This window comes from Canis lupus, chromosome 25 (assembly GCF_011100685.1).
Source record: "Canis lupus familiaris isolate Mischka breed German Shepherd chromosome 25, alternate assembly UU_Cfam_GSD_1.0, whole genome shotgun sequence".
NCBI lineage: Eukaryota > Metazoa > Chordata > Mammalia > Carnivora > Canidae > Canis > Canis lupus.
The window spans coordinates 13622929-13644797 of NC_049246.1; the positions used below are offsets into that span (position 1 = coordinate 13622929).

Sequence of the window (21869 nt, forward strand, 5' to 3'; positions counted from 1 at the left end):
GCATGGTCCTGGAGTCCTGGGATCGAGTCCCACATCAGGCTTCCTGCATGGAGCCTGCTTTTGTCTCTGCCTGTGTCTCTGCCTCTCTCTCTCTCTTTCTCTGTGTCTCTCATGAATAAATAAATAAAATCTTAAAAAACAAAACAAAACAGAACACAGAGCTAGGAAAAGAACAACAACAAATGAAGCTTTCAACCAGCGGAAGGAAGGAAATAATTAAGATTAGAGCAGAAATAAATGATATAGAAAATAAAACCAAGAACATTTTTACAATAGATTTGAAAGATTTTCTCCCTAAAACCAGAGTCTTCAAATCAGTATCATATTTGAGATGCAATGCCAGAGGATATAGCCCCAGGCTTCCCTGAGGGATGCATGTCTCCTCTCTCCTCCACTGTCAGGGGTGTTCCATGAACAAGTTTAAGGAAAAGTGTAATTAGCAGTTACTAAAACATATCTGGGTTTGAAAATAATTTGTACATTAGAAGGCCAATCAGCAGGCATAGGACATTTCCAGAAGTTGTAAGCAGGAGCTTACCGGGGATGGGAGCAGAGGTGGGGGCAGACATGGAAAGCCCTTAAATCATTAAGCTTTCACTACATCACACTTTTGCTCAGATCCAGTGAATCTTGATCTCTGCTGTGGATCAAGGTTTCTCTGTTCCCTACCCTATTGGGATAGTCGTTGAGGTGCTTCTCCTTTTTTTAAAAAAATCTTTTTTTAAAAAAAAAAATCTTTTTTTTTTTTAAATCTTTTTTTAAAAAAGAGTTTAATTATTTTTTTAAATATTCTATTTATTTATTCATGAGAGACACAGAAAGAGAGAGAGGGCAGCCCCCGTGGCTCAGCAGTTTAGCACCACCTTCAGTCCAGGGCGTGATTCTGGAAACCTGGGATAGAGTCCCACATCGGGCTCCCTGCATGGAGCCTGCTTCTCCCTCTGCATCTGCCTGTGTCTGTGCCTCTCTCTCTGTCTGTCTCATGAATAAATAAAATCTTTGAAAAAAAAAAGAAAGAAAGAGAGAGAGAGAGAGAGAGAGAGAGAGGCAGAAACATGGCCCATCCATGCAGGGAGCCTGATCACGCCCTAGGCCGAAGGTAGGTGCTCAACCGCTGAGCCACCCAGGCGTCCTGAGTTTAATTATTTTTATGTGTGTGTGAGAGAGAGCACAATGAGCATGAGCAGGGGGAGGGGCAGAGGGAGAAGCAAACTCCCCGCTAAGCAAGGAGCCTGATGTACGACCTAACGTCCCTGGGATCATGACCTGAGTTCAAGGCAGATGAGCCACCCAAGTGCCTCCTTGAGGAGTGCTTCTCAATCTATATTCCAGAATGGAGATCCACAATCAGAAGGATTCTCACAGAAAGAGCGATGTCTTCTTGGGGATACAGATGCTGTGCTCCATTGCCTCACAAAGTCACAATGCACAGTTACTGAGGCAGCAGAGTTCTAGAACCCAGTGCAGCAGCCTTGGGCTAACTCCTAACTGCTTCTGCGGGGTCCTTCCCGGCAGCTGAGTACAGAGGTGAAGAATGAGGACTTTAGATTCAGATGGACCTAGGATGGAACTGTGCCTCTAAGCTTCAGACCAAGACACTGAAATGGGGTTAATTAACCTCTCCTTGCCTCAATTTCCTACATTGTAGATCAAAAGAGCAGCAGCACCTCCCTCCCAGGGCAATTGTGCCCAGCATCTAGTTAGCTGTGTTCATCCACATTTCATTTCACCTGAATCCCCAAGGAGGCCTGGGTTCACCCTTCAGAACTAAGTATGTATTCTTCCTTTCTTAAACTCTGCCTTGTTTCCCCCACCCCCAAACATGTGCACAGTGCCTCATGCTGATCTTGAAGTGGCTCCATGACTAAAAATGACTGAGGTGGAGCAAATGAGCTCAGTGGCTGGTGTGTGGCACCCAGTCTTCTGAGCCCCTGCCAGCTGGCCTTGGGCCACCCCTCAGCTGGCCTCCTCACAGCAGAACAATCCAGTGACCCCTCGATGAGACATTTTCTCCAATGTTTTCTTTAACTCTGACAACTGCAACTGAAATTTAGCAGCAGCATGTAGCCCCCCAGGGACGCCTTCTGCATATTTCTCTCTCTCTCTTTCTCTTGTTCACTCTTGCTGTTACTTTTCACTGCTCCTCCACACCAAAGTTCAGATTTCCTTTTTTTAATAGAAAAAAATGTTCTTGGGGGGAGGGGTTTGGTGGGGGAGGGACTCAGTTTAATCAAGCTTTCATGATAAGCAAATGAGTATTGCAAAATACCCATCCTGAGTACCAAATTAAGAAATTAAAATAATGCTTTCTACTACTCTTCAAGTGGATTTCTTTCTTTCACAAAACTACAAGCTTCACAGCAGCAACCAACCTGCCTTCCTTCCTCCAGTAGTTTTTGAGCACTCATTAGTGTCAACCTTTGCACTGGTCATGGCTACATCCACAGGCATCTTATGCACACTGACAGAATGCAGAGCATTGGTTCAGCTACGTATTCTTCTCTATGTATACGCTACTGGATGCCCTTGTGGATTCACAAGCATAACCTGCAATAACTCCAGCCTCCCAGCGAGGGTATCCCAAGCAATAGAAATGTACATTATTACTCTAAAACCAACCCTCACTTCTTCCCAACCCTTCCCTATCATTTTCTATCTTCCTTAAAGACACCACTGGCCTTGGTCAAAAGTGGGTGAGTATGACTTTATTTGAGCTTTTACTCTGTTTGATGGAACACCTCTTCCTGGGTACCCCCATGTATATTATTTCCAAGCCCCACAAAAACACTGCAAGTGAGAAACTAATTGTTCCCATTTTACGGATGATGCAGCTAAGACTTGGTGGTTAAGCAACCAACTCCAGGTCACATGGTGAGGGTCTAAGTCAGAATTTGAACCCAGGTCTCTCTGACTCCAGAGCCAGGGCCTGGCTGTCCCATGGTATGAGAGCCATATTCCTGACAAACACTGGCTGTGCTATCTACTCATAATTGACTAGTATCCTGCGACGATCTGTTCACATTTCAATAACTTTCCTTTTAATAAATTGTAAGCCTTTATGTTTGTATAATCCAGCTTCCATTTTTAGCTCAGAAACCCTACTTTAACTTTACAGTACATAAATTAATTCTTTTTCACATTTTGGACCCTTATCTTTTTCTATTTTGCTTGAAATGTGACATTTTAAAATAATACATTTAAATAATTTACATAATTGACCTATTTCATGGGAATTTGTCATTTCCCTGGCACAGTGCAGTTGTGCTGAGCAAGCAGTTATGTACCTTCACTCAATAAAGTAAAAGCTGCCATGTGTTGCTGCACCAAACAACATGCTGCAAGTAATGTCTGTTAATGAATGGCCCACAATCTAAATAGGCTGCAGGAGCTTGGCTGGCTCAGTCAGTGCAGCATGTGACTCTTGATCTCAGGGTTGTGAGTCAGAGCCCCACCTTGAGTGTAGAGATTACTTAAACAAACAATAAGTAGGCTTCAGGATCTGTTGGGGTTTCATGGTTCCTCATTATTCCTCAGTAGGACAAGTCTTATTAAAGTTGATATCTATGAAGCAAAAATAATATCTTGGCCTTCAAAGCATGCCAGAGGGCATTAAAAGATTAGAAAATAATCATTTTTATATAACGGAAGTGATGTCAGTGAAGAGAGGAGGCTTCCAGGCCTCTAGCTGATGGCCCAGCAGTTCTCCAAAAATAACTATATTTATATAGTATATATTATACTATATGTACTATTTTTGGCTTAACTATACTAGAGGTCTTATTACTCTGAGGCTCTCTAGAGAGAGTCTCCTGTGCAGGGATAATGGAGCATCTCAGATGCTCTCTAGGTTCAAACCCATTTGCCTGGAGGCACATGCTCATGTTCCTCTAAGTGTGGCTAGCAGGGTATCACCAGCCCCACTCTGCTCAGATCCTGCCCCTGAGAGGCAACACAAGAGAGGCGGGCCATGTAGAATCCCATATGAAAATACTAGAAACCTAGCCGTCGGGTGTCCTGTGCATTAGCAGGGGAAGGAGGGCTCACTAGTGCATGGCCCTGTTTGTCTGGTTGCCAAACTTCCAATTGTACCTGCTTCATATCAAGGCACACGTCACTTTCAAGTGGTGAAAAAGCAAAACTTTAAAACTTGTGGAAGAAAATGTGGAAGAATACTTTTATGACCTTGACTAGCTTTTAGAAAATTTGATACAAGACAGTAGAAACCATGAAGGAAAGAGATAAGTTTGTCTGCATTACAATGAAAACCTCTGCATTAAAAGACACAAGTTTCAAGAAAAGCCACAGGGTGAGAGATTCCCAGTACACCATTCCATTCCTGGGTATACACTCCAGGGAAACTTATACATGTCCACAGATATGGTCAGGAAAGTTTGCTGACGTATTTTTGATAATGGCAAAGTGTTTATCAATAGGAGAATAAATAAATTTTGGCATATTTATGTAACTGTAAACAGCATTAAAATGAATGGACTACAATTATGTCACTGTGGATAAACATCAAAAGTAATTTTGAAAGAAACCCCAAAACAACCCAGTGTTGATGAGAAGGGTATATACGATACAATATATCTAAAGTTTCAAAACCCTGAAAAATGCAACACCATGGATTGTTTATATTTCCTATAGGTTTATACATACATAATACATGCATGAAAATAGTAAACATTAAAGTCATGAGAGTATTTCTAGCTCAATATGAATGAGATTGGGAGAGCCACCAGGGGCACTCAACAATATGGATAACATTTTGTTTCTTTTCAGAAAGAGATGAAGCGAGTGCCATATTAATATTTAAGTAGGCTGGGTATTTATTCCATGTCCTTTGTCTCTATGTGGGAAAGTTGTCACAAGGTTGAAAATTCCATTTTTTTAGGCTGTGGTGGCAGCAGCATATGGTGCAGCTATGTGTGGCTTGTACAAATCACTAGACTTAAAGATGGGGGTGGGTAGTATCCAGGTATGAATTCACAAAGTTCATTTCAGTGTTTGATGCTGCGTGGACCACATGGGGAGCAAGAGGGAACGGGCCTGTCATCTAGCAGCTTCTGGTTGGCAGAGCAGGAGAGGATATCCATATCTAAGGCAAAGTAGAGTAGTTTATAAGAGGGAAGTTTGTGTTAGGTTCAATAAATAGGTTCTATTTAGTTTCAAGTAATGAGAACCCTTCATCCAGAAAAGTTGGAACAAAATGTCAAGCTGGGAGTGATAGGAGTATATTCTGCAACAGAAAAATGTGCGTGGGTTTGGGCCATGTGTAGCGAGGGAGGCCTGCATGTTGGCCTGAGGGGTTTAGATCTAATTCAGGAGACAAGAAAAAGCCACAAGAGGGTGCTTGGAACAGGGGACGTTAATCACAGCAAACTCTGATGGCTCCCTATAAACTAGGATTATAGGAGCCATCGGAGTGAGGGCAGAAGCTGGAAGACCAAAACAGGGCCTCAGAAGTAGCTGAGGAGACAAAGAGAACCTCCAGGGGTAGGAGGCACAACAGAGGAGGTGGAAGCTTCTGGAGTGTGGAGAAGCAGCAGGAGCCAGCAATGAAGGGGAAGGTAGGACCAAAGGTTCTGAGGCTGACTGACTCTAGTTGGTTTTGGAGGGAGGCTGAGAAATGAGGCTGTGGAGCTTTTAGTAAGATGAACACAGGGCCACTGATGAGGATGGCCATGACAAAGAGAGAAGAACTACACTTATTCTGTGCTTGCCCTGTGCCGGGCAGTGTTCTCAGCCCTCTCCACAGAGTGGCGCGTTCCATCCTCCCGGCCATCCTGCAGGGGGCGCATTGTTGTTCATTCCTGTCTTATACACAGGTGAACTAATTCAGGTGAGAACGGTCACGAGACTCAGCCAGGGTCCCACAGCTGGCATGTGGCACAGCCAGGGTTTGAACCCAGCTGCCTGACCCCAGAGCCCAGGCTCTGTCACAAGAGAGGTGGGAAAGTCTTATGTATTTAGGTGTCCCTTGTACCACCGTGAGAGGTGAACCCCATGATTTCTGGGTGGCAAGAAGATTGAAGAAACTGGTAGGAAATGACCTCAATGTCTGTAAGTAGAAGGTGGAGTCATACATATAGAACAAAGCAGTCTGTGGCCACAGAGAGGCAAGAAACCTTAGAAAATGCTGCTTGGAGAATGCAATTCAGATAAACAGATCTTGCAGTACCAATGAGAGTCAACTATAAACATAAACAGAGGAATCTAATGAGGATACAAACCATCTGACTTTCTTTAAAACTGTTGACAAGCCGAAGAGCACAGAGCTGAGCAAGCAGATGGTGGGAAGAGACAGGTGGAACTCTCAGAACAAAAGAGGGCATAGGAATTAAGGACAAGAAGGTACAAATCACTTAAATAATTGATTTTGGAGTCCAGCTGAGAAAAAGAAAGATGAAGGCTGGGAGAATGGGGAAGAGAGCATTCATAGAGTATTTACTGGACATTGGCTACAAGGTTAAGAGACTGGTAATGACAGTGACAGTGGACAACAGGGTCAGTGGGAATGATTCAGGCATCTAGAGGCAGTAGAAGAACAAGGGCTTGCATAAGTCCAGGGCAATCAGACACTAAGATCTTGTAGAAAACACAGATTTCAGTGACCAAGTCATGGAGGTGGAGCAAGGCCAAGGAATGGGAAGGTGGCCACAGAGAACCTCACAGGCATTGAGGAGGTAGATAAAAGGATTACGAAGACCAGATAAACAGAAGAATCATCTTTGTAGGTAGAAAACTTACTAATAATGGAGCCAAAGTCAGGAGTGAAAAATCAGTGTGTGGCTATGATGAGGGCAGAAGATGGTAGAAGGAGACACATGAGGTTGAAGAGAAATGGCCTGTACAACGTTGCAAGAAGAAGAGTGTGGATTCCTCCCTCCTGGTCCTATGTCTGAAGAGAGATATATTGGGATATACAGCATATAAGTTGATTGCACTTTTTTAAAAAAGCAAATAGCAACAATAACATATCAAATGACAACCTAGGTCAGTAGGTTGGTTGGATACATTAAAAGGAAAACATTTCATTTTAGCTCCTGTAATGAGCCCAGCAAGAGAAGAGGTATACAGAGGGGAGAAGTGGATGGTAATTGCGCAAGAAATAGGGATAAAAGGAGCAAGGAGCTTATTAGAGAGATATAAAGTAGTTTGCATGGGGCGAGTGAAAGGAAAGGAGAAATCAGAGTGGAGACACATTTAAATCCAATGTGTTGTCTTGGGAACGTCCTATAGACTTCCTTCCATGTACCCAGGACACTCATGACTTCTTTACAGCTGTTAAGAAATGCACGAATCTTCCCAATGCCTTTGGCGAACAACTGGCCTTTGAATCAAAGCCTGACTCCTCCTCCACTTGACTCCAAGATGCTAGACTGGCCTGGGCTCCAGTGCTCCTGGGTGACTTGTGAAAGGAGCAGGCAATCCATTACGTGTCCTGTTTGCACCTTTGTTCCCATTACAACCGTAATTCAGACGAAACACACACACACGCCCGCATGTTCAGGCGTGAAAGTTAACACCATATACAGTAATATGAAATACTACATATGTGCACTGGGGTTAATTTACAGTTATTGTGGGATCCATAACTTTGTAATTTCCTGGCTTTGGTCTGTATAGTTTTTCAGACTCGACATTTTATTAACTTTTTCTTTAAACCAGCTATCTGTCTTTTGGCTGGTATCCCCCAGCGTATTAGCTTGCATATTTCCAAGCTGAATATCATGTTGTAAAAGTCTGTCTATTTCCCCTCATCTCTCTCAGTCCATCTGTATTTTTTTACATCTAACCTCCTGGGTCTTTGCCTTTTTTGGCTCTGTAAATTTAATTAATGTACTTTGACTTTCTTTACCAGGTCACTGTTGAAAATTTACATAAAACAGATCCAATTTTTTTCACCATACCCTAATAGAAGCACTTCAGCTACATTTTCCTTTCCCATAGATCTCAATTTATCTTTTCAGTACAGCTTCCTTCATTTAAAAATTCTTAGACGCAATCAAACATGAATACTTTTGACTGTACTTTCTACAGAGAGTCTGGTACATTTGAGACATTCTCCCATGTTAAAAACGGGTTAATATGTAAACAACATTTGATGTCATAATGCTCTTCATAAAATTATTCAGACCTTCTTTTTGTCTTTGTTCTTCTTAATCTTGAAGCGTCTGAGGGATTTCTTTGCTTTTATAGAATTGTTTTCTTATATTTCTCTTGATTTGGGAGAAATGAAGATGTTTTTCAGAGGAGAAACAAAATCTAGGTATTAGCCTTCTCCTCCATTTTCTTGAAAACAAAACCAATGAGGTTACCTTGAGCTGCTATTAAAAAAACAAACACAAAAGCCCTCCTAACTGAACAAATTCGAATGCATTTGAGATTTTGAATCTTAGAATATTAATTGCAAGGATCCATTAAGTTTTTCCTCATATTTTGCTTGCTTATGGTATTTAAAGCCAGTGATACACAAATTTATGTCTCTTTTATCTCTTTTTTATTTAAAAATATTCACTAGTAACCTATTTTCAGTTTCTCTGTTCTCCCTTTTAACAATGTGCTTTCTTGTTAGCAGAAACATTTTTATGTTTATACCCAGAGAAAGTAACATATATACTACATTCTTGGAAAAAAACAAAAAACTCAAATCAAGTCTAAGGCAGTAAGAGCTGAACTTCCATTTTGTCTGTAATTATTACTACTGATATCCTTAACAGGTTATAAATAAGTTGGCAATGAAACCAATAAAAGAGACAATGCTGAATTCTATTATTATTAGAAACCCTATTTAAACACTTCACCTGATTTCTACATTTTTCTTTGATGATCCCTACAGGTTGAAACAGTTCTTTTTTTTAAAGATTTTATTTATTGAGAGAGAGAGAGAGGGAAAGAGAGAGAGAGAGAGAGAGAGAGAATGAATGAGCAAGGAGAGCAGCAGATGGAAAGAGAGAAACCGGCTCCCCACTGAGCAGGGAGCCGGAAGCAGGGCTCCATCCCAGGACCCTTGGATCAGGACTTGAGCCCAAGGCAGATGCTGAACCGATTGAGCCACCCAGGTGCCCTGGATGAAACAGTTCTAATTGTATCATGCCTTTCTTTTTGGGTCTTGAAATAATGTGATTTTTAACCAATAGCATGCTTACCAACGAATACAATGTACCAACGAATACAGCTGGATTGCTATGAGAGGGATCAGGCTAAAGTTCACTAAATCTACGGAATGCTATCTGGAAACACTTAAGAAAAAAGGAAGTTACCTTCTGGTTAGCTTTCCGCAGAGCACTGCTAGAGTAAGAGCTGAGGATCACAGTACTCTGCAGAGCAGACACATGAACTGTCATAACCCACAGCCTTCTACAGTTTGGACCTCTGACTCCGAAGGTCTTGGACAGTGAGCTGAGCATTGGGCAGACAGTACCATCGGTGGGTTGGCTAGACAAAGAAACTCCAGGACAGCCAAAAACAACCAGGAAGAAATAGCTTCATGTTATATGGGGGTAAATTGAGTCCAGCCTTGAAGGAATTTTGCTGGAAGGTGGGGTCGGATGGGGGTGGAGGGAACAGCCAACCTTGGAGCATTCTACAAATGGTCTTCCACTGCTTTCCCGTGGGACCCATTAGAGGATTCTGCTCTGACACTTCAGTGTCATGATACCACTAGTAATCATAGATGAGAACTTCAATGGAAATTTGTGGGATTAGGCTCCCACCGTTCTACATTTAAAGATGATTTATTATTTTTCTTTTAATTAAAGGACACCAGGAAAACATTTGTTTTCAGTCCTGATATGCAGGCCCACCGAGGCTTATTTCATAGAACTTCTCACTGAAGGTTCAGCAGGTCCTGTCTGCGTTTCCACAATGAATTACTTCCGTGGACACTCAGGCCCACAGCCTCCCCAAATCCTTGCTCATAATCCCCAACATCTGTTCTATGTCCAGTACTGACCAACGTGGGAATCGGCAAGTATTGGCTGTCAGCATCGACACAGATGAGCAAACATGCTCACAGAGCGTCAGCTGGCCCTGTGATTTCAGCTGAACATGCTGGACATAAGCTCGGCTCTAGTTTAAACCATTTGTGACACAGAGGAAACACCTGTTTAGAAGTCATCCCAAATAAATGGTGTTGAGTCATTGGAGAGGTTGGGGTTGATAGCAAGAGTTCAGATTGCAGAGCTCTGGGTACTTGGGTGCATTATGTACCTCAGATCCCTAGGGTTGATGTTAACATGTATTTCTCCAATATTTGGAGTGAGGATGGTCCATCTAAAGTTAGGATGAATCTTACTCCTTTTTTGGTAACACAAAATTTCATGAAATCCATAGCATCAACCTCAAACAAATATCCCATATTACCTTATTTTGGACTCAAGTCTAACATCTATCATTTAAAAAAATTAAAATATAGTGTGCTGTTCTTAATAGAATGCTTGATTTATGTGGGGAGAACAATATGACCCAAAGGAAAACTGGATCTTTGTATATTAGTGAATTACACTGTATGATGAACCATGTCTCTGTTTCTGCCCAGTCCCATCAACTGCCCAGTTGGGAAAAGTGACCAAATTCACTCAAGTCTGACGATCAGTAGAGGCATTCTACCTATTTGTGGTGTTGCTTTGTTCCAGACATATGCAGAAGAGAATAATAAAGAATAATGGAACAGAAAGAAAAATAAGGCAACACAATTTAACATGAAATATTAAATGAGACCACACATCCTTCACATATACAAACTACCTAACTTACTGGAAGCTAATATGGTGAGTTGAATGATTAAGTAACAATCTCCTTGAATCTGAGTTTGCTCCTACAAAATGTTGCTATCTACAAAATGGGGCTATCTTATTCTTGCAAGGTGTTTGCTGGGCATCCAATAACATATATAAGTATCCTGGTACTTGGCACTGGAATTTTTAGTACACTGCAAACTGGCAAAATCTAACTCTGGCATGGAATGTGAGGTTACTCATGGTCCAGCCCCTCCTGTCTATCACCAAGACTCTGCTCTTGGCCCTTCATCACCAGAAGCCTGCACTCTAGCCATGTTGAACCATCTGCATGTCTCCAAATCCTCAACAGTCCTTTTTTCTCGGCCTTTGCTCATCTTGTTCTTTGCCCAGCTGACAATGCCCCATTCTGCCATTGCTCTGACTTTGAAAATTCCTCTTCCTCCCCTCAAGACTCAGTTCAAATATCCCTTCCTCATTTTCTCCAGAAGGATTATATACTTCCTCCCCTGCGTACCTCTATGATGATAACAATCTTATTACCACCACTTTTTACATGGCTACTACTTGTCAGGCACTGTACTAGTAACTTGCCCTCCCCTCATTTAATACACATGGATGGCCCTAGAAAATTCACATTATTGTGAACTGCCATCTATTGAATTTATTCAATTTATTGAACACTCCATTTATTGAACACTCCTCCATCTTATAGATGTGAAAGTTTGGTTCAGAGAGGTCACACGATCTTTTTAAGGTCATGCTGCTGGCCAAAGGTAAGAATCACTGTTTGCTTCAGGTCCATCAACCCCAGAGTGCCTGCTCTTTCCACTGTACCCTGTGATATTGCATTATGTTCAACATTATGCTTATTTGCTTATCCATCTTCATTAGACTGAAAGCCTCTTAATGGTAGGGATGTGTTCTATACATTCCTGTATCTGGGCAGTTGGTTTGTCACAGGCAGCCAGTTATTAACAGACTCACTAGAGACAGTGAAGGGGAACCTTTTTTCTGCACAGGCTATCCATGTATACTATATATTTGATACTGCCTGCTTTGTTGGGGTATAAACACCTGGAAAGGAAGTTAAAGCCTAGCACATGAGTACCATCCAGGGAACACCTGTTTTTAAATCTTTACCAACTGACACTAAATATTTTTGTCTGGATTCTTATGAGTTCTTCGATCAACACCAGGTAACCTTCCCTCCTGGGTGGCTTTCTAACAGTTAGGGATTAGAGCTGGCTCTCAGCACATGGGTCTATTTTAAGCTAATTAGCTAGAAGCATACACTCTATGAGGTGCAGCATGCCCACAATCAGGCCGGCCTGCCTCAGCCCTCGGAGATAGGGCTGCTTGCCTTTATTGCCACCACCAGGATCCTGGCAATACATTCCCCCAGAGACCTGACTTTGAATGGTAACTTCAGAGCAAAAGTCCCATAGTGTAGACAAAGTGGCTCCGGTTTAACTTACTGTAGTAGTTCTTGTCACTTCAATGACTGCTGGGAAAGCTGGTCACATGACAGACGTTCCACTGACCTCAGCAAGGTATGCAATCTCTCACGTGACCCGAGGCTTCTCAGAGCAGGCTTGTTCCTAGCATAGAAGCTGAGTCTATCTATTGCATGTTTCTGGGAGTAGCTGACACGCACAAAGCTTCCAGTCTTCCCTCACCTGTTGGCTGCAGCTAATGGAGACATGTCTACCTATGTCCTGGGAGAACCATGATAATCGTTGCCATTTATTGAACACTCCTCCTGAGCCCGGCACAGTACTAAGTGCATTACCATGAATTATTTTATCGAATTAACACAGTGTACAGTAAACACAGCAGTTTCCACCACCCTGATCTCCTTTTTGTAAATGATATAAAAACAGAGGAAGAGATTTCAGTGACTTGTCTAAGGCCACATAGACAGGAAGTGGTCTAGTGGGGAGGCCCTGTGCTCTGCACTGCCTCTTGGGCAACCCTGGGTCTTATTAAAGCAAAGACCATCAGTGAAAGGCAGGAAAGGGATCCAAGAGCATGACTGCCAGCCAAACCAGGCAGGAAGATCTGGCTGGCCCTGCCGTGTAATCTGGTATCAGGGGAAGAAGCTGAGTAAACGGGAGTAAGAATAGTTCTTGTACAGCTCACAATTACGCACTGGTAATGGGAAACCCAAATAAGATAAAAAGTGAAATTTGGGGGGCATTAAATATGGTTCTTTTCAGGTCTAAACCCCATGACTGACTTCCCCAGCAGGCTTTGAGCAATCAAAACACCCAAGACAAATCCCATAAGCATACCTAATTGAATAATCCAGATTCTGTTTGCTTGGGTTTTGAAGCATCAAAACAGTTCCTTTATATGCTGACTTTGGCTCCCCTGCAGTTTTAATTAAGCCTCCCAAGGCTCACAAGCATATTAAAATGAGGCGGAAAGAAAAACCTGCGGCCTTTGATGCCAATGACCACAAGGTGCAAGTATTCTGGTTTGATCTGTGCTAGAGCAGCTACAACTGATGTTCAGAGCCGGCCCAAAGGGAGAATTTTCTGTTTATTTTTCTTTGTGGGGAGGGGGCGGTGATTACTCAAGTGATGAAAAGGTTTCTTTCTTGTGGGAAGTTGCAACAAAACAGGCACCAGGGAATCCCCAGGCAGACGGGTGTTTCTTCTTTGACCAATCCCAAGAGACTGGGGATGGGTGCTCTTCTTTCAATGAACACAGTGGACTCTTCCCTCTTTGTTCCTCTCTGAGATCCGTATGCAGTACATCTACTCAGCCAGCTGAGCCAAGATACTTAATGCTTTTTTCTTACTTTAGAGGAATGAAGTTACATCATGCCCACACCTTAAGGGTAAGTTTATTAGAAAACCCTAAGCTCTCTGGCTCTATCCTAGCTTGAATGACACCTGGGGCTTCTTATCAAGTATCTTCTCTGTGGTTGGCCAAGAACTTCAAGATGATTCCCCAATTTTACCCCAGTTAGGGATCTGTGTTTCAAACAGATAGCCTGGCTTGCTCTCCCAGCCTCGATAGTAGGCATAGCACCACTGCTCCAGCCCACCTGTTTACCCAGCAGTCTGACCACCCAGGCCCTGTGTTTAGCAGAGTGCTGGGTGCAGAGACCAATGGGTCACATTCTTCTCTAGCACCTTTGAGAGAAAAAAACATAGACCATTTCCTTTATCCTATAAGGATAACATAGCAATGTACTGTGGGACAGCAAGAGTGGCAGAGATCACTTCTAGTTGGGGACAAATAAAAAAATCCCTCATAAAGTGGCACGTAATCCCTCATAAAGTAAAGGATGGGTAGGGTTATGATGTAAAAAATGGCAGTGGGAGGGACGTCCAGGTGGAGGGCTGGGAGAAACAAAGGATGCAGGTGGTGGTGAAGAGCTCCATTTGCTCAATCACACATCATGTATGGGTGTTGTGAGGGAAGAGGTGGGAAAGGTTGGTGGAAGTCAGCCTCTAGAGGCCCTGGAGCAGGAGCCTGAAGAACTGAGATTTCATTTCATAGACAGTGAGACCACCTTCATTTGTTATTCATGCAAAGAGTATTTTTAAGGCCAGGTTATGAGTAAGACACTGAGCTAGCTGCCGGGCACACAATGAAGGAAAAAAAAAAAAAACCCACGTAAGTTTCTTCATCTCAAGGTGCTGACATTCTAGGTGGGAGGGATAAAATGTTACACAAATAGCACAACTGACTTTCTTGTCATTCATGGCAATGAAGGAACGTGTTCTGATGTGATTACAAAGAATAATGAGGGGGCCTAGGGCTTCTCTTAAGAAGTACCATTTGAGCTGAGCCCAAACAAGGGGGTGGAAATTTCTAGGAGAGTTTGGGCAATGAGGTTTGGAGTACTGTACATGGAAAGAACAGCACATGCAAGGGCCCTGTGGTAGGGGGAGGGGGAGGGGGAGGAGGAAGCTTGTCAATGTAAAGCACTGAAAGATGAGCGGTACAACCAGACAGTGTGTTACGCTGAAGCTGACAAGATGCACAGGGCTAGGTCAGGCTGGGCCTTGTCTGCCATGTAAAAGATTTTGGTTCTACATAAAATTCTAAATCATCAAAGGATTTTTAAGAGGGGAGGAGCACAATTTTATACTGTTGAGTGAACATTCCAGATCTGGTGCAGAAAATAGGGAGGAACAAGACAAGAAGCAAAGGGCCAGCCCAAAGGTGGTGTCCTGCGCCAGGGTGATGGCATGGAAATGAGGATAAAGGGGAGGACTAGGAAGATATTTGGATAGGACTAATGATGGATTAAGTGTGAGTTGGGGTGAGGGAGGTGCCAAGGTGGTGGTCTATACTAGGACAGACTCACACAGAAAAGCCAACTAGGATATTCCTACACTTAGAGGCTACCATCAGCAGATAGCACTGGAAATATAAACTGCAGCAAAGGTGTGAGAAATTTTTGCTGAGGGAAAATGCGCAAGATTTGATGTTTCAATGCAGAGGTTGTGGGAAGAGGATGAGGGAGATGCTAGGGTGACTTGAAGTAAAGATCTATATATAATCTAGCAGTTGGAAACAGAGACCACTTTCAACACTGGGCCAAAGTGGGACAGACTGGAGACACAGTTACAGAAATAATGATCACAACTGGGTTTAGAATAGATGAGACTGGCAGAGAAAAAGGGGAGAGAGGGCAGCCCAGGTGGCTTAGCGGTTTAGCGCTGCCTTCAGCCCAGGGCATGATCCTGGAGACTGGGGATCGAGTCCCAACTCGGGGTCCCTGCATGGAGCCTGTTTCTCCTTCTGCCTGTGTCTCTGCCTTTCTCTCTCTCTCTCTCTCTCTCTCTCTCTCTGTCTCTCATGAATAAATAAGTAAAATCTTAAAAAAAAAAAAAGTGGGGGGAGAGAGAAGAGAAACATGTCAGAAACTTGAGGTACCCATACATTTCAGGGAACAAAGAAAGACAACAGGAAGACTAGAGGATCAGAAGAGAGCTTCAATATGGCGGGAGAAGACAGCAGTATCAAATGTTGCAGAAAGCCTGGGGAAGAGCAAGACTAAGACCCATAGTTCCAGAGACTAGAAAGGCATTTATGACCTATGAGAGAAAAGGTTAAGGGGTGAGGGCTTAAGTCCACTGCCAGGACTAAAGGAATGTGAGGGACATAGGAGGACAAGTATAGGTCACTCTTCCACCACGCTTGGGAATGAAATAGAGCACAGAGTACTGTAAGGGGAAAACCAAGGATGGGGAAGGTGTTTGGCGAGCTCACGTTAGGGAAATAGCTAGTAAACATAGAAAAATTAGAAATGTACATGAAGTCCCGGGATTAGGCCAGGTTTTTATACTTGCTTTGTTTTGAGGAGAAGGGGGTACCCGCTAAGTTGTACTTATCCATGCATAACTAAAAATTCCACAAACAGTGCTCAAACAACAAAAACAGTTGCGACTATTCTCCCAAAATAATTCTGGAAGTAGGTACTTGCTCCTTTGTGCTGTCAGGTTCCCAGGCTTTTTCCACCCTGTAGTAGTACCACCCTTAGTGTTGGCTTTCTGTCCTCTTGCTTTTGGTTTCACTGTCCCAATGTGGCTGCTGTGGCAAGACTTTCTAGCTGCCTTCAAGGAAGGAAGAGAAGGTAGCCCCACCCAGCTCCACTCTCACGAAGGAAGCCTGTGGTCAAGTCACCCTAGTGCTTGCTGGCCATTTCTGGCTCACGTGGCCATGTAGCAGTATAAAGGAGGCTTGGGACTCAAACATTTGTCTTTTCAGCACCGTTAGTGGGAAGTGGTAGAAATGAAAGGTTTGTTAATGGCATCTGAAATTACCAAGAGAGATGCAGAATATGATCTGGGCAAGAGGTAGTTATCCTACACACAAAGAGAAAGTGTAGTTCCCGAGAAGGAAGGAGAAGACAGGGGATACAGAGGTGTCCTGAGACAGGGAACAATGCACCTGGCGTGGGTGAGATGGGTGGGTCATCACCGTGGGACATGGGACTGTCCTGTCAGCGAGCACGAGGGAGGGAGGAAGAGTAGGGTTACACAGTTGGAAGAGAACTGCTGACATGAGAATCTCACCTGTGGTAAAAAAACAGAGAGTTGGCCAAATGGGGAATCCCCAGGAGCTGCCCAGCTCTAGCACACAAAGCCTAGAACAATGTTGTCTCACCGAAACGCGGCTGCTGGATATCAGTTTTCTTTTTATTATTAAGAACAATCACTTTGTTTTTTCTTAAAAGGTTGGCTCTTAACTTTGTGGGCAGTTCTTGCCCTGTTTGCAAGAATTTAAAATTCCTGAAAATATTTAAGGGACTGGTTGAGCCCCTTTACTAGAGAAGGAAATAAATACCAATCAGTATGGGCCTAATGTAAAGTAGGGAGAGAAAACAGAGGAAAACGGTCAATGTTTTCATTTGAACAGAGAAGTAGATGGAATAAATAATTCTTTTACATTCTTTAAAGACGGAAATGATGTAATTTTGAGTCAATTGAAAGGATTCTAATATCTCCTATTCCAAAGGGAACCTTTAAATAATGCACGTCTGCTGACTCTTTGCCTCATCTTTCAAGCAGGCCCCCGGGCCATCTGCTCTGGGAAGCCCGGAAGTGTTGGGCAGGTTGTTACCTCCGCCAAGCTGGAGCTCCTTTCTAACTGACGCAGAGAAAATGTGGCCTTGTAGAACTCACCAATTGTTTTCTCTGGGGTTTGAAACCATAACATTTCCATTCAGAGGAAATAGCTTAGGATGTTTATTTTTTCAAGACTTCATGAATATTAAAAGCACCATAAGTGAAGCCAAAATGTAAGAAAAACGAATGCAGTGATACCAAATGTGGGTGTTCTGCCTTCAAAGTCGTCTTCATCCACGTAAAAGGTCTGAAGCAAAAGAAGAGACATGGTGTACATATAAAGCTAGATTGAAATATAGTTCTGGAGACGAAGTGATCACAATTTTATCTGGGCTCTTGCCACACTCCGTGATGGAAGGCAGCCGGAGTAAGAGGAGCTGTTACGTGAAGGCACCACCCAGAAGAGTGAACAGACGCCTCCTGGAAACTCCATGCGCTGTTTCGTTCTCAAAGGTTCAGATTTATTCAGCCCGGATATACCATGAGGATTTACATATCTTCAATTTAATGTGAAGCACTAATAACCAGTGAGTGGCTTAGATAAGAAGCCTTATGAATATTCAAGCCTTTTAAATCTTCCAGTGCCAAGATACACATTTCTCAACATGAACCCGTGTACCACAGTGTGCAGGATATTATTTCTTTCCCGATTCTGCTGGCACAAGAGCAGCCCCACAGTTGGAGAGATACTAACTGGCATTATGACAAAAACAGTTGAGAACGCTGACAGAGACAGCTACCAGCCTATTTTGGGATTGAGAATGATTCAGGTTCTGCAAAAGTCAAGATTTCTGTTTTGTTTTGTCTTTGTTTTTTAAAGAGAAAAACCAAACACTAAGTCATTTCTGAAATGGAACCATTAAAATTCATCCAACAAAGGTGATAAAATGCAGAATTCTAACCTTTTTTTTTTTTTTTAATTAAATGCTTTTCCCAATGTGTTGAGTAGTACAGGGGGCCTATAGGATTCCCCAGCACAAGGACCACCACACATTTGGGGTGGTGGAAGTAATACTGAAGTGGGGTTTATGCACGTGCATGAGAACAAACTGTGTAGCGGACCCCCAGGAAAGGGAAGAGGATGAAAGAGTGGAGAGAGAGCAGGAGGAAGAGAAAATACAAAATATGCACACAGAGGAGAGATGGGAGAGGAGAAGAAAGAAGCCTGGAGAGTCTAGGGAGCACACATCTGCTGCTATTCTGTGGTCCTCTATGGCTTCCTGGCTTCAAGGCAGGTGCAGACCACCTCATCTTTCAGCTTACTGGTTTACTCTTTCAAATATTTCTGAGAGTTAACTAAATACGAACTGTATCAGTTTTTTTAAAAAAGATTTTATTTATTTATTCATGAGAGACAGAGAGAGAGGCAGAGACACAGGCAGAGGGAGAAGTAGGCTCCCTGTAAGGAACCTGATGTGGGACTCAATCGCAGGACCCCGGGATCATGACCTGAGCCAAAGGCAGACACTCAACCACTGAGCCACCCAGGCATTCTCAAACTGCATTAGTTTTGCAAGAATTTAAAATTTAACTTTTTTTTTTTTTTTTGTGACTGGTAATAAATATTTTTATTTTCTAACTTTGAACTTGTTTCTGAGACATGATCCATCAATTACATGTTTCTCATTCATTCATTTAGCAAAACACTCACTGAACACCTGCCATATGCCAGACATAGTATTGTATGCCAGAAATATTGTAGACTATAAGGGAGACACAGTTTATGCCCTCCAGAGCCTCCTGTCTATTGAAAAAGAAAGATATTCAGGAAATAAGTGCCACAGAAGGAACAGAGTAGACAACAGCATGCGCTGTGGGGTGATGGCAGCTGCGGCAGGAGTAGGGAGCCCTCAGAAACTACCTCACCCCCCAACCTCCCACCCCCACCCCGAATGACCCACTTTTTGGAAAAGCTTGAAGGAGGAGGAATGGATCAGGTAACAGGCCGGTGGTGGGGCATGCCACTGGAAGGAACAGACGGCCCTGTTCCAGGCCTGGGCAGAGGCCCAGATGCTGGAGAAAGCTGGAACATTCCAGGAGCTAATATGGCGGAGCAGAAAGAGCAAGGGAGAGCTGACGCAAAGAGAAATTAGATTGTGGAGGGTCTTTAAATCTTGTTAAGTATCCTGGACTATATCAAAATGTCAAGATGAAGCTATTACGGGGTTTTAAGCAGCAAAATGACACACTCCAATTTACATTTAAGAAAGATGATTTAACCATGGAAATTTCCTGTAACAATGGAACATTTTAGCTTGAAATCTTCAACTCTAAATCTTTTTTACACTGTTAAATGTATCTGTAACCACACCCATATTAACTATTTTCATTTTAATCTTAGATACAAGGTATTTCTCTTCTTGTCCTAAGCCACTGTTTTGTCCCAAGCTCAATTCCACATTTTTCTTTTTGAGTCCATTCGTTATCTTGCTATAAGCCACTCCTTCCCATATCTTATCAGAACAGTTCTTTCCCACTGAAATGCTTTCCCACTTCTTAAATGGTGGTTGAGTGTGGGGGTGTGGGGTGTGGGAGGGGTGGGGGTAAGGGGTCAGGGGTGGGAGGGATCTCTATTTTTCTTCAGGAACATGTTGAGGGGAGTCATGATTATCCCTAAGGAGTCCCCACAGTTTTTTTTTTTTTTTTGACTCCACCTCAAAGCTGATCTTGTCCTTTTGTAGCTTGAGTCCATACATCATTCATTACACAGAACATATTGTACTAGTTGCTTTCTTCACTAAACCTTTGAGGACAATAGCCACACATTTTTATATTCTCAGCACCAAGCTCAAAGCCTGACAGAAATGAGACCTGTTATTTTTTTCCACCTGAATTTAGTAAAAACAGCAAGCATTTGAAAGTCCTTGTGACTCCCCAAATCTAGATGATAGATGATTCTCCTGTCATCTGGGCTACAGAAAGCTAAACAATTTACAAAACAAGTGCAATCCAGTCTTTACCTGCTTAGCTCTTAGTGAGAATTATATATCATAGGAACCCAAAATACTTCAATGAAAGATCAATTTATGATACTGTTATAGGTTGAGTTATCTCCCTCCCCAAATTCTTAAGTTAAAGTCCTAAAACCTACTACCTCAGAATGTGACTTTATTTGGAAATAGGTTCACTGCAGATATAATTACTTAGGATGAGGTCATTAAGGTGAGCCCTTAATCCAGTGACTGGTCACAAAAGGAAAAATTTGGTCACAGACATGAATACAGGGAGAACACCATGTGAACATGAAGGCAGGGATCAGGGTGATGCTTGGGCAAGCCAAGGAAAATCAAAGATTGTCAGATACTGCTAGGAGGCAGACACATGGAAATATTCTCTTTCACAGCTCTCAGAAGGAACCCACCCACCCAACATCTTTATCTCAGACTTCCAGACTCCAGCTCTGGGAGACAAATTTTGTTAAGCTATCCAGTTTTTGGTATTTTCTTAGAGCAGCCCTACGAAACGAGTACAGATATTAATAGATGGTCAATTGTTCAGAGTTTAATGGCTTTTACCAGGCCTTCAGTCACTGTGTTCTGGATGGGAGGAAAGGCACAGCAAACAGGGAAGAGAGGGTAGATAGAAACTATTTTATGGGATGTACATATTATCAGCATTATCACCTGAGTCTTGCAAAGACAAGGGAAAGTAAGTTAAAGGGCACCTTACTAGCTAGTATTTATTTCTCCTGTCCATGTCAGCTATTTGGAAAAGAAGTACCCTTTGACAGTGACACAAATCCATCAATTAAAAAGCCAGACACTGAAACTATACCAACAATTTCTATAGTGTTTTACGCAGCCAGAGAACAACTTCACGGTAAATGCTAAAATTACATAATCATGACTAGATGATATTTTTAGAGAAAGAAAACCAGAGGGGATTTACACCGTCCAACCCTCTGTGTACAGAAAAACGAAGATTAAAGCCCTCAGGAAATACTCTATCGTGGTTGTGGGCAGCGCCATTAATGAGAGTACAGCACAGGAACACCATCGTCATTAGTATGGTAGCTTCTAGGGACCAGGGGACTTAGGATCATCCCCTGAAGGAAAGTTCAGGCTAGAGGTTGTGTTATCTCAGGCTACCATATTAGCAGATGGTAGGATGGAATCTGGACCTGATCACTGGGACTTCAGTCTCAATCATTTTCCTAAAATAAACGTTGTCTGGACGTACATCAACATTGAGAGTCCTTTTTCTTAACTTAAAAATGGTAATGGTAAAAAGCAGAAAAAGATTTCATGCATTGTGCATTCCATGCTCTTTAGGGCTTGGACTAGCCCCCAGTGGCTGCAGACCATGGCTTACCCTTGCTGCCTGCAGCACCTAGCGAAGCTCTGGCTTATAGTAGGCAAACAGAATAAACGTTCACAGCAAGTGAAATAAAAGACTTTAATAAAATACTATTTTAGAAGACTCCATGAGCTGGCAAGAACACCACTGCTTCTCTTGGCAGGGCTGTGCTGGTGGATCTGGTTATGGGAAAACTTTACTATACTATTCAGCCAAATATGATAACTGCTCAACCTTT

The 21869-nt window shown here is 42.7% G+C and overlaps 1 protein-coding gene and 1 long non-coding RNA gene across 15 annotated transcripts in view; one reads left to right on the forward strand and one right to left on the reverse strand.

Moving 5' to 3' along the window:
- Positions 1-21869, reverse strand: part of ATP8A2 (ATPase phospholipid transporting 8A2) — a 574503-nt gene that overhangs the window by 67584 nt on the left and 485050 nt on the right. The gene's annotated exons all lie outside the window — the stretch shown is intronic.
- LOC111092272 overlaps positions 1212-21869 on the forward strand; it is a 44194-nt gene continuing 23536 nt past the window's right edge. For both annotated transcript variants that reach the window (XR_005378454.1, XR_005378453.1), the window contains exons 1-2: positions 1212-1771; positions 10641-10775. This is a non-coding gene — a long non-coding RNA (uncharacterized LOC111092272). The remainder of the gene's footprint in view (positions 1772-10640; positions 10776-21869) is intronic.